Genomic DNA, 12,208 nt, shown 5'->3' on the forward strand with positions numbered 1-12,208 from the left:
CCCATGGGAATTGTATTGCCACGTCAAAATACATACATGTTTCAACAAAGGTAAGAAAAGAAGCCAAAAAACTTACATGTTGACAACATATTTCCAATCTTGATCACGAATGCGGTGACTAAGAGGATCCAATAAAAAAATAATCTCCTTCTCAACATTGATGATAGTCAAAATCCAGTGAAAACTACACAAAGAAATATAATTAGTGTATATATGCATCTTGCAAGTTCTCAAAATATGCAAGTGAGAGTGATATATAATGTTATTCTTACTCACCTAACATTGCATGGCACAACAACCAATTGACCAGTTGAGGTACCAATTAGCCTACTGCTTAAGTAACAAGCCCTTTTATTCAACTGTTCTTGGATGAAATGTAACACCCCACCCTCCTCACTACAGGACTGTGAGGGCGGAGCGCTACTAGACTACTAACTTTACTTAACTAACATTGCACACATGTTGATAGTAATTCCTAAAACTCTCGGAGAACACAAAACATACAATTAACTAGCAGCGGAAGACTAAATGACTCATCTAATACATTCTACTCAACTCTTTGTTAATAAATTCTTATGCTAAATCCCAAGGCTTCTATAGTCCAGGCATCACACATCCATCCGCACCTCCTTGTCGCCTTCCTTTACTATAGCTTTTCCTTTCCTTTATCTGCAGTAAGAGAAAATGCATCTATAAGCAAAATTGCTTAGTAAGCGCTATCTAACTCACAAAACTCGAGTATGCATGTAAGCTGAAAGAAATCTAGAAACTGAATGCTCATCTAATAGCAAACGAAACATAGCATACTGAAATACTAAACATGTAAACAAATCTAAACAACATGTCAGTATATAAGAAAGCTAAACTTGCTGAATTTTAAACTTATGTGAAGCTTATTTCTTTTGTTTGAAAACTTATACTTTAATACTTCAAAATAGTAATCAACTTCTCTTGGGCCCGACAACTGTACTTGCTTTTACTTTTGTAACGACCCGACCCATTTGGCGGCCCATTCGGCGGCTCATTTGGCGACCCTCGGGTCGTCGACCGTCGACCGTTGGCCGTGCCGTTACTACTAGGTTATCTAAACCTAGGGACGACTATGGGAGCCCAACCCAAGGACAACTGAGAGTCCAGCACAGTGCCACAGATAAAAGTAAAATACTTGTTATCTTTTAATACTTCTAATATATAATGCCTCGTCATTTTAACGAGCACCTTGTGTGCCAAAATCCCTAAAGTCTTGACTTTGGGATCTACTTAAGGCGTTGGCCTTTAAGGCGTTGGCCTTTTTCTTTCTTTTCTTTATCTTTCTTATACTTTTTAATACCTCTAATAAAAGAATGCTTCTTTAAAAACTGAAATATTTAAACAAATTCTAACTTTGAAATGCATAAACAAAAATCTGCATACTATGCTAATCAAAATTCTGCATACTATTCTAATCAAGATTCTGCATTCTATGCTACACTATTTCTACATACTATGCAAACATAAAATCTGCACTATAAGCTTAATTAAAATCTGCACTATAAGCCTACATAAAAATCTGCACTATAAGCTTAATTAAAATATGTACTATAGGCTTAATTAAAAATCTGCATTATAAGCGCTTAATTAAAATCTGCAATATAAGCTCTACATAAAAATCTGCATTATAAGCTTAATTAAAATCTGCACTATAGGCTTAATTAAAAATCTGCACTATAAGCGCTTAATTAAAATCTGCAATATAAGCTCTACATAAAAATCTACATTATAAGCTTAATTAAAATCTGCACTATAGGCTTAATTAAAAATCTGCACTATAAGCGCTTAATTAAAATCTGCAATATAAGCTCTACATAAAAATCTACATTATAAGCTTAATTAAAATATGCACTATATGCTTAATTAAAAATATGCACTATAAGCGCTTCTTATGCTTCGAATTCAAGAAGAACAAAGGTCCGAAACTACTCCTACTGCAGGTGAGAAGCACTTACCTTGATTCTTGGACTCACAACCGAACAAAAAGGGCTTCTAGGACTTTGGCCGGCCGCCTAATTCGTTTTCTGCCCGAGCTCCGCCATCGTACGCAGAAGAGAAGGAGAGAATGGTTTAAGTCACGGAAAAACAGAGCATCAACTTATCCCTTTTTATAACTTAATATTTCTGTTAACTCCTTAAATAAATTCGCTATCTTTTCTAAACAGACAAATCCAACATCAACTTATCCCTTTTATAATCCAATATTCTGCTAACTATCTTAAATAAATTTGCTACCTTTTCTAAACAGACAAATCCAACATCAACTTATCCCTTTTATAATATTCTGTTAACTATCTTAAATAAATTCGCTACCTTTTCCAAACAGAGAAATCCAAGATCAACTTATCCCTTTTATAATCCAATATTCTGTTAACTATCTTAAATAAATTCGCTACATTTTCTAAACAGAAAAATCTGTTTGCCCACCTGGTCAGCTGGGTTTTGACCGAGTCAAAGGTCGTGGGTTCAATTCTCGGTGGGTTCAATTCTCGGCTTGGACATTTTTTGTCGAAACTTCCTTCGTTTAGTAAAAATACCAAACGACCTCCAAAAATTACATAAAAATACTCTAAAAATTTCTAAAAATTTCTAAAAATCTCTAGAATATTTCTAAAATATTTCTAAATATTTTTAAGAACTTTTAGAACTCCTAATGAGGAAAATTGGGTCGTTACATGAAATCTCTATTCCGATTTCTTGATGGTACATACTCCATAGGCACTGGATCCACCAATCTGAAATCCTGCAGCAACATCTTTTCCTGCATCTTTCTATATAGATGCCTACAATTAGAAAATATCCCCAAAAAATGATGAAATCTAAATTAATGAAACACATAAATAAAGTCCAATTCGATCGAAAGCTTACCACATATACACAACTATGCAAGTGTCTGTGATTGACTTCAATTCACAAAAGGGAATTATGTCATCGCAGTTAACATGGACTGTGCGCTCCATGCCAAACACAAAAGGGAATTATGATATCAAGTAACTGTGTTAATTGACGAGCAAGTTGAATCTCAGGTAGATGTTGATGGTCCATTTGCTGCATGCTTACATTGAGAACTTGTTGCCTTTGCCTTGTCATCTCATTCCCACCCATGAGAAAGTAAGCAGTGTGCCTAAAAGCCAGCCTAAATAATAAAAATAATAATAGTATTCATATCATCAACAAAGGAAGACACAGTGTGGGTCGATATGTGCTTGAAAAAAATCATCATTTTGACTTTTGAATTAGGATCGATGCTCGTGGTGCTATCGAGTGCTTGTTGCATGTGGTGCAACCACCTCTCAGCGGCTTGGTGAGTAACAGGGAATGGTGCATGTCATCCGATCATAGATGGATGACCTGCAATAATGATTGATTCAAACGAAACTGTGTTGCAACAATTCAGCCAAAGGTTTCCCTTCATTACAGAAGCAAACTTAGAACTAGAATCTATAGAGAGAGATAGATGTATCAATTTCTTGTATATTTTTCAGGTTTTTTCTTCTGTATCAACTGAGTCCAGAGACTAAATTGTTCTTATGACTTCCTTACCAAATGAATAAAACATGCCTTTTGTTGCATCAAACTCCATAATACTAGTCTAAATATAGCAGCATATCCACAAACTAAAATTAATTGTTCATAATAAATTCAAATGCATGAACTCAGGTGTTTCAGTTATGTGACTATTTTTGATATAATCACATAACCGAAACACCAGAGATATGATCGGTATAACAATATCTCAGTATGCATCAAAGTAGGACACCAACCATTCTTATACTTCCTAACCACAATTCTCCTAAAGGCTCAATGAACAAATCCTGAACACAAGGTGATTACAAAAGAGAATAGAATCTTTAAGAGGTCATATGAAATTACAATGATACGAATATCATCACAATAATCAATTTGTGTAAGATTTTGGTCATATAAAACAAATATAAAATGATAAATTTGGTAGATGCCAAATGATTTTACTGCTTTAAAAGGCGAAACAAATAGTGCAAGTGTTAGAAAGAAGCTATCAGAAATCAAACGAACAAGTTCCCTTCACCTTTCCTCCGGGAATACAGATTAGGGCCTCCCATCCTCTGAACGAAGAACTCGTACTGGTTCCAAATCGCGTCCTCCTTCTTTGAATTCGAAAAGATAGATCAGAACCCCACTCTTCCTCATCAGCGAAAACCCTACCAACCATCTGTGTTAACAAAATCAGAGATGGTCATAATCAATCGAGCATCTACAACGGACGGAGAGGGCCGCGGAGGAAGAGTTAGGTAGATCGGCTCGCCTGTTGTAGAAATTGGTTGAGAGATCGATGAAGGGCTGGATTCCGCCTAGGGTTTCGAAGAGGTTGGTCTCGTAGATGGCGAGGCGTCGCTCACTGCCACTTCGCTCCACTCCGACACCTTCTACTGTAAAGACTGCATTGTCTTTAAATATTTCCCCTTTTCTTGTTCTTTTACTCTGATGAATTAGGAGAGAGGGAGATACAAGGCTCCTGCTTCTTGTGGTAGGCATGTTCATCGAACGCTCGAGGACGAAGGTAGTGTATTATCTACAGCCTTGATAATTGTGGCGCCGACCCATTTTGACTTAACCCACCTGCTAAACTATTGAAGATGAGGAAGAACTTCAGTAACAACGATGGATAAAGAAAAAATTATCGGAATGTAAAGAAGGACTCCAACGATGACAGTGAATGTTGGACCGGAGATGGATGAAGGAAAAACTACCGGAATGCGAAGAAGGTCTCCTCTTCTCACTCAAAGGGAGGAGTTGAGGAGATACGGTGTGGTTGGACGGAGAAGCAAGGACGTCGTGTCTTGATCCTGATCGGGAGAGGAAGGGGCGTCGATCTAGGAAGGGGAAGAGGGAGATGAGGTTGAGAGAGATGGTCGGAGGTTTAGGTTTAGGTTTAGGCTGAGAGAGATGGTCGGAGGAAGGGGCGCGATATAGGTTTAGGTTTGGAGGGAACTTCACAGTGTTGCAAATTTTGGCTGGTGGGAAAATTAAAATATTTTATTTTGGTTCATTAACACCGGATTTTAAAAACCGCTGTTAAAATCGATGTCTATTAACGAAAAAAAGGCGCTCATAGACATCGCCTAAAAAATCGATATCTATGAGCGAAAATTTGCGCTCATAGACACCGGTTTTTGGAAAAATCGGTGTAAATTACTTAAAGACATCGGGGTTTGCTTAAAACCGTTGTTGTTCCACTGATGTCCATGAGGATTTTTGTTGTAGTGCTGCTACACATTGTAGCGACTACTCCAGAGATGTGAATTGCTACAACGTATAGCAGCTACTAACGATGTATCTAACAAGCCTTAATCTGTATTAATAATTCAATCATCACTTATATAATTTGAAAGTAATATATTTATAAAGACCCATCAATTAATTAATGGTAGAAAGAGGGATTAAGGATGAAAGCAAGATCAATGGATCAATGAATTTATTACAACACACAGGGAGACTTTATGCAATACATTTTAGATGATTAATGGAATACCAGCATAAGAATCAGAGTAGAAGGAAAATCATCTGTAATAACTAACAACCGCTCACCGTGAGTTTGGCAAACCTAGCTTTATAACTCAAAGGGCATGTTGTTAGAACCTACAACTATATTTATAAAGACCCATCAATTAATTAATGGTAGAAAGAGGGATTAAGGATGAAAGCAAGATCAATGGATCAATGAATTTATTACAACACACAGGGAGACTTTATGCAATACATTTTTGATGATTAATGGAATACCAGCATAAGAATCAGAGTAGAAGGAAAATCATCTGTAATAACTAACAACCGCTCACCGTGAGTTTGGCAAACCTAGCTTTATAACTCAAAGGGCATGTTGTTAGAACCTACAACAACAAAGATAATTATATGTCAAAATTTATCAAGATTTAACAATAAAGTTAAATACAACTTTGACAGTACCAGCTATAGATGCCAAATCTTCTTCATATGATTTGTCATCATTGGTATGATGATTCTCTATAGCAGTTGATCTGGAAATTGACTCGTCATCAAATTTACTATTAATAGATAAAAATCATTGATTTGGGAATAAAATTGTACTACAAATGTATAATTAATGGACGCATACCCTTGCTGCAAAACTAGATAGTTGCGCTTGTCGTTTGAGACACCTCGATGACCGCATCCACGACATAGCCTAGACTTTGAGGTTGACGTCTCTTTTGATGATTTAAATATCTTCCCACAACACTTTGCCCTTACTAAAGAAGGATCAACAATAGATGGGGCCTCATCGATGGCTTTCTTCCTTTGACTTTGATTGTCACATATTCTATTAATGTTCATCTTGAATTTTACTGTATATACAATCAAATTATTCATCTAAGAAGTTTGTTCCCTCATTAGTTAAAGATGCATCATCAATCACTACTGAAGCTTTATAGAATAACCTCGAGTGTCTTGACATCAAATTCACATCTAGACTATTAATGAAAATTTGCTCACCGAAAGCATAGATTGCTCCAACCTTTGCATTTCTTGTCTATCATTTGAGTATGTACTTATTAGGCAATAGAAACATTTGATTGATATGGAAAAAATCTAACATATGCCTACCTAGAATGCCCTCAAACTCAAATTTTCTACAACTATAGTATATGTACTCTGTATCTTTGTCATACGTGAGCACCGTTGGTTTTATGGATGAACCACTTTGAAAATTCATGACATGATTAACCACTAATTCATCACCAATAGATGCTTGTTGCATATAATAACTATGACTCATAGTCATTTCACTTTGAAAATCTAAACATTTCTATTTTGTGTATAACTTAACTATTTGAGTTTCCATAGGCCAGATTGTCTTAATCTTGGGATGCTCAATCATGTCAATATGGTCCACAACTAACTCATTGTGTCTTTGGTGTCACAATGCCTTATTGAAACATATGATAAAATCCATCAATGAGTTCTTATTTGAGTATACTTCTTGAAAAATGAATGTGAGCTTTCAGATCACTGACTACTTGACATTCCAACAGAAAACCCATGGTTAAAATATAATGGGACTCACCTTTGTCGTAATTCATACATCAGTAACAACCAATCATATATTCTTTTCCAAGTTAGAACACTTGATAACTTCTTCCCATGACTTCTCAAATTCATCGAGGGTTGAGAAGTTTACAATGACATCCTTTATGGTTTGATAGTAGTTCTGAAAAGTCAAAGGGGATAATTTATTTGGAAATTTATTGAATATATGCCACAAATAATATTGATGCACTGTTTGAGGGAAAACTTAGGCAATGACCTTCGTCAATGCTGGATTCTGATCAGTGTTGATCATGATTTGTGGACCTTTAGGCATCGCTTATATGAACTTCTTAAGCAACCAAACAAAAGACTCAGTTTTCTTAACACTTAAAAAGCCACAACTAAACACAATGCTATAATGATGATGATTAACTCCTACGTAAAAATCAGCCCATATTTGTTGGTGTTATATGTTGTATCAAATACGACTACATCACCAAATACGCTATATGCCCTTCTTGATACATGATCTGCCCAAAAACACCTAGTGGGTTTTTCAGTTGAATCAGTCCCATAATCAAAGAAAAAGGTTGAATTCTTCTCTTTCTCAGTTGTAAATAACTCGATCAGTGTTTTGGCATCAATACCCATTTGTTTATCCCTTAGCTCTTTCTCAAAGTTTCTAATATTTCTTTCTATGTAACCTAGATTCTCTAGCCCTCCATAATCTATCTCCAATATTTGAATTTGTTGACAAGTTGGCACATTATCCTTCGAAAATTATTGAGTTAATACTTTTTTGGCTTCAGAGACATGATGATGTGAGCGTAGCAAATGTACCTTTGAATGAGTGGAGAGTAGATGATTATGACTTTCTATGAAGTTTGTAACAATCCAATTTGGCCAAGTATATTCTTTAACAAGTGAAATTTTTTACTTATATCCAGTCCTTACTTCGCTACATGCTATTTCCTTTTTACTGTTACCTTGTGTTGCTTTTTCTGTTTATCATCTGTATCTTCTTTAAAGCATGGAAAATTTTCCATCCAACTTCATTTGTCCTCTTATTTTTCTTACTGTTGCCTAATCTGGCACTAAATCTGGCTTCTCGTGCATATTGGTTATAGAACAAAAATGCCTCCTCCACTGATGCACATTCCATCCCAATTCGTGATTTCCGATCTTCAGCAACTTGGGGAATGCATAGCTGATTAGCATCACAAGTTTCTTCCATTGCTAGAGAATGACATATTTATCTCAAAATAAATTTATAAATTTCAATCGTTCATGAAGAATAATTATGAGAAAATATAATACAGAGAAAATATTTAGATGCTCGTATAGGTAACTATACTATTCTAGAAGGTGATTCAAAATCATAGAAAACCTAAAAGTCAAAACCATAATCACTGGTGAAGAGTCAAATTAAAATAATTTATGACAGGGACGAAGATTTGAAGGTGAAAACCAGGCGTCGTAGTGAGGTTGATAGACGACACGACAGTGGCAACTAGCAAACTTAGTATGGGTTGGTAGTGGTCGTAGAAGCGCAGACAAAATGGGTAATTAGTCTCTCGCTTTCACGTTTTATCAATTATGCGAGAGTAGCTGCTACATGTTGTATCAACAACAACTGACTAGCTGCTACATGTTGTATCAGCAACAACCGACTAGCTGCTACAACGTGAACTAGACAGCTTGACAATACATTTACAGGTGATTTACAATAGATTAATCCATCTTTTATTTGTCCCTTGTGGCAGCTACTGCCGATAAGCTGTTATACGTTGTAGCAACTACCGATGATTAGCTACTACACATTATAGTAGCTACTCGATATTAGCTGCTACACCCTATAGTAGCTTGATAAGATATTTACAGTAGTTTTATAAAATATTTACACCACCTAGGGAAAAATAATAAGGTAACTTAAATTGCCATCAGTTTTACAATCAATTTACACCACTAGCTTGTTAGTAATCCCGTGTTTGTTAGTAAAATTTTATAACCAACATTCAAATTAAATTATCTCATTCTAACTTGTCCAAATTTTATTGGTCTACACGGTGTAGCAGCAGCAATCGACTAGCTACTACAACGTTCACTACACAGCTTGACAATACATTTACAGGTAATTTACAATAGATTAATCCAGCTTTTATTTGTCCCTTGTAGCAACTACTACCAATAAACTGTTATATGTTGTAGCAGCTACCCATTGTAGTAGCTACCGGTGATTAGCTGCTACACGTTGTAGCAACTACCCAATATTAGTTGCTACATGTTGTAGCAGCTGCTCGATATTAGCTACTACACCGTGTAACAACTACTCAAGAGTAGCTGCTACACCCTATAGTAGCTTGATAAGACATTTACAACAGTTTTAAAAAAAATATTTACACCACCTAGGCAAAAATGATGAGGTAACTTAAATTGACATCAGTTTTATAATAAATTTATACCACCAGCTTGTCAGTAATCCAGTGTTTGCTAGTAAAAATTTTATGACCAACATGAAAACTATATTCTCTCATTCTAGCTTCTCCAAAATTTGTTGGTCTTCGATACATTAAAACTCTCAGCTTATAGCATAACAAAAAAAGTACAATCTAACCTGAAAGATAGAGGTGATTTCACAATGTTAATAATCTAATTTCAACTAGGAATATGGAGATGTATAAAAAAACATGGATAAACATATAATTACGATTTTACTTGTGTTGAACCTGTGATTATAGATACATTAAAGTCTCTTGACATTAACGAATATAGCCTTGGATACCACATATCGTAGTAAGATGGGTCTATATTTTTAAAAAAGTTCACCTTCATTAGGATGAAGTTTGTAACCAATACACACTAAAATCCAATACATATTGATTTCTTCAACATGGCAGGTACTTACAGAACTTTGAAACTTAGATGTGTATAGTTCTGAGGCTCTAAGAGAGTTATAATGTATATAGTGAGCTTCTTGGAGGTCTATGATCAGTAGGTGTCAGTGATCGTCTGCGTTATTTAACGGACAGAATATATATCTAATTAGCTTATCATTTTTAATTTTTGTTGATAGATTAAATGTCTCATAAGACATCATTTAATTTCAAATAAATCCTGTGTATGCAGACATACATTGTTAGAGGAATATATGGAGGAAAAAACTCGATAGTAGCAGTTGGTGTTATACTTACAACAAAACCAGCAACACAAAATATAGATGGACAATATGGTATGCCAGAGGTTTTGGCTTCCTTTGCAATGATTGCAAAATATGCATTTATGCAATCGTTATCTGTGGCGACAGTTCAATAAAAAAACACACAGGAAAGATGACATATTCAAAGAAATCATTTCATTGTACCATATTGCCCTTGTCATAGCCCTACAATAAGAAAAAAAAAATATCCATAAATTATATTTTACAACACTAGTGCCTATTGCTGCTACAATTGGAGCAGTTAGGGAAATTATATGTGTTATAACAACTTCTAAATTAGCCATGGTTGATTTTATTCAACAATATGAAATGTTAGTTTGGTTATACAATAATAAGATAATTCCAATGTAATTTATGTTTGTGTTCACAATAGAATTAAGTATTAAAATAATTCATCATATATTTGCATTACAGTAAGTGTATAACTCAACAAATATTTGACTCACTTTAGCTGACTCAGTTTTAATAATGCTTTTGTCATCACATCATCTTTATTTTTCTTAAAATATGACTTCACTTGCTGAACAAATATATAGACAAAAGTTTTATCCATGAGTAATTATATGCGATATAGGAATAAAAGATAAAACAATTAACCAACCTAAATCGTACCTTCATTATTTTGGATTTTTGTTTGACAAACATATACAAGAGTTTAGATGATAAAGATGTGACAGCTACATATGTAGATGAGACAGGGCCTTCTTGAACTTTAACAGGATGCTCAATATTTTCATTTCCTTTTCCCTTGTGTATCTTTGTCTTATACTCATCTTGGAAACTGACTTGTTTAATTCTTTTAGCCGCGGACACTCCCTTAATCCCTTTTGTAGGTGGGGGCGTGATTCTCTTTGTAGCACTCCTCTTTGACCTTGTTATTGGTCAATTAGTAGGTAATGCCTCTATATCCTTGACAAGCGACTGACTTTGAAGATCTTTGATTTTTCTCTCTTGTTCTGCTATAATTTTATCTTTTGTAGCTATAATTCTATCATTTTCATTAATTGTTTTTATCCTTGTTAGTAGTATAGTTTCTTAATCATTAGCATAAATTTTAATCTCATAAATTAACTCACTAATTCTGGTCTCTATCTTTGCAATAAGCTAGTCCTTAGCCTCAACCACAGACTCCGAATGATCAATTTCACCCTCCCTTGCTTGAGAATTTGTACAAGTCTCTTTCTCCTGAATACATTCTGTAGTATATTCCTAAGCTTTAGTTGCCTATTCAGGAAATTGCTCAGGAACTTATTCAGGATTTTCCTCATAAACTAATTATATAATACCCTTTGTTGGGACCTTGATGTTCGGCTAGAGGGGGTGAATAGCCGATCACCCAAATCGTTGCTTCCTACACTTGTTAGTATGCGGTAGAAATACATAACAAAATACTAACAAGGAAGCTAAACCCTAAACAATATAAAGACTAGAAACACAAACCCAATGACACATTTATGTAACGTGGTTCAGAGATTAGGGCTCTTACTCCACAGCTGTTCATAAGGTGGATGCTCCCGATCCATTGATGGATGACTCCCCAGAAAACTCCAGCTAGCTCAAGTAGCTCCTTGTGAGTGGAGAAATGATAACTAGCATTTTTATTGATTATTTTGTCTCTTATTCATGACATTTTTACCTTCTCACATGCTTAATTTTATGGTTATATTACATTTTAGGAGGAGAATCTATTTTGAACTTAATTGTAAATTTCTTACAAATTGTGGAATTTAATTTCATGTTTTATATGATTTTGTAGGAAATTCAAAGAGTCATGGATTAGGGTCAAGCTGGATCGAATTTGGCCTGATTTGGAGGTCAAACGGAGGAGATCAAGCTGAATTAATATGAACCGTTGATCAAGATCCAGTGAGATCCTGCCCCTTCAGTCAGATCAAGTGATCCAACCCTTCATCCTCATTTAAAGAGATCTGGACC

General features: G+C 35.1%; 1 pseudogene; it reads right to left on the reverse strand.

Annotated features, from left to right (window-relative positions):
- Positions 1 to 3,037: 3,037 nt before the first annotated feature.
- Positions 3,038 to 4,454, reverse strand: LOC122018860 (annotated as a pseudogene).
- Positions 4,455 to 12,208: the final 7,754 nt, after the last annotated feature.

Source organism: Zingiber officinale, chromosome 9A (genome assembly GCF_018446385.1).
Source record: "Zingiber officinale cultivar Zhangliang chromosome 9A, Zo_v1.1, whole genome shotgun sequence".
Taxonomy (NCBI): domain Eukaryota; kingdom Viridiplantae; phylum Streptophyta; class Magnoliopsida; order Zingiberales; family Zingiberaceae; genus Zingiber; species Zingiber officinale.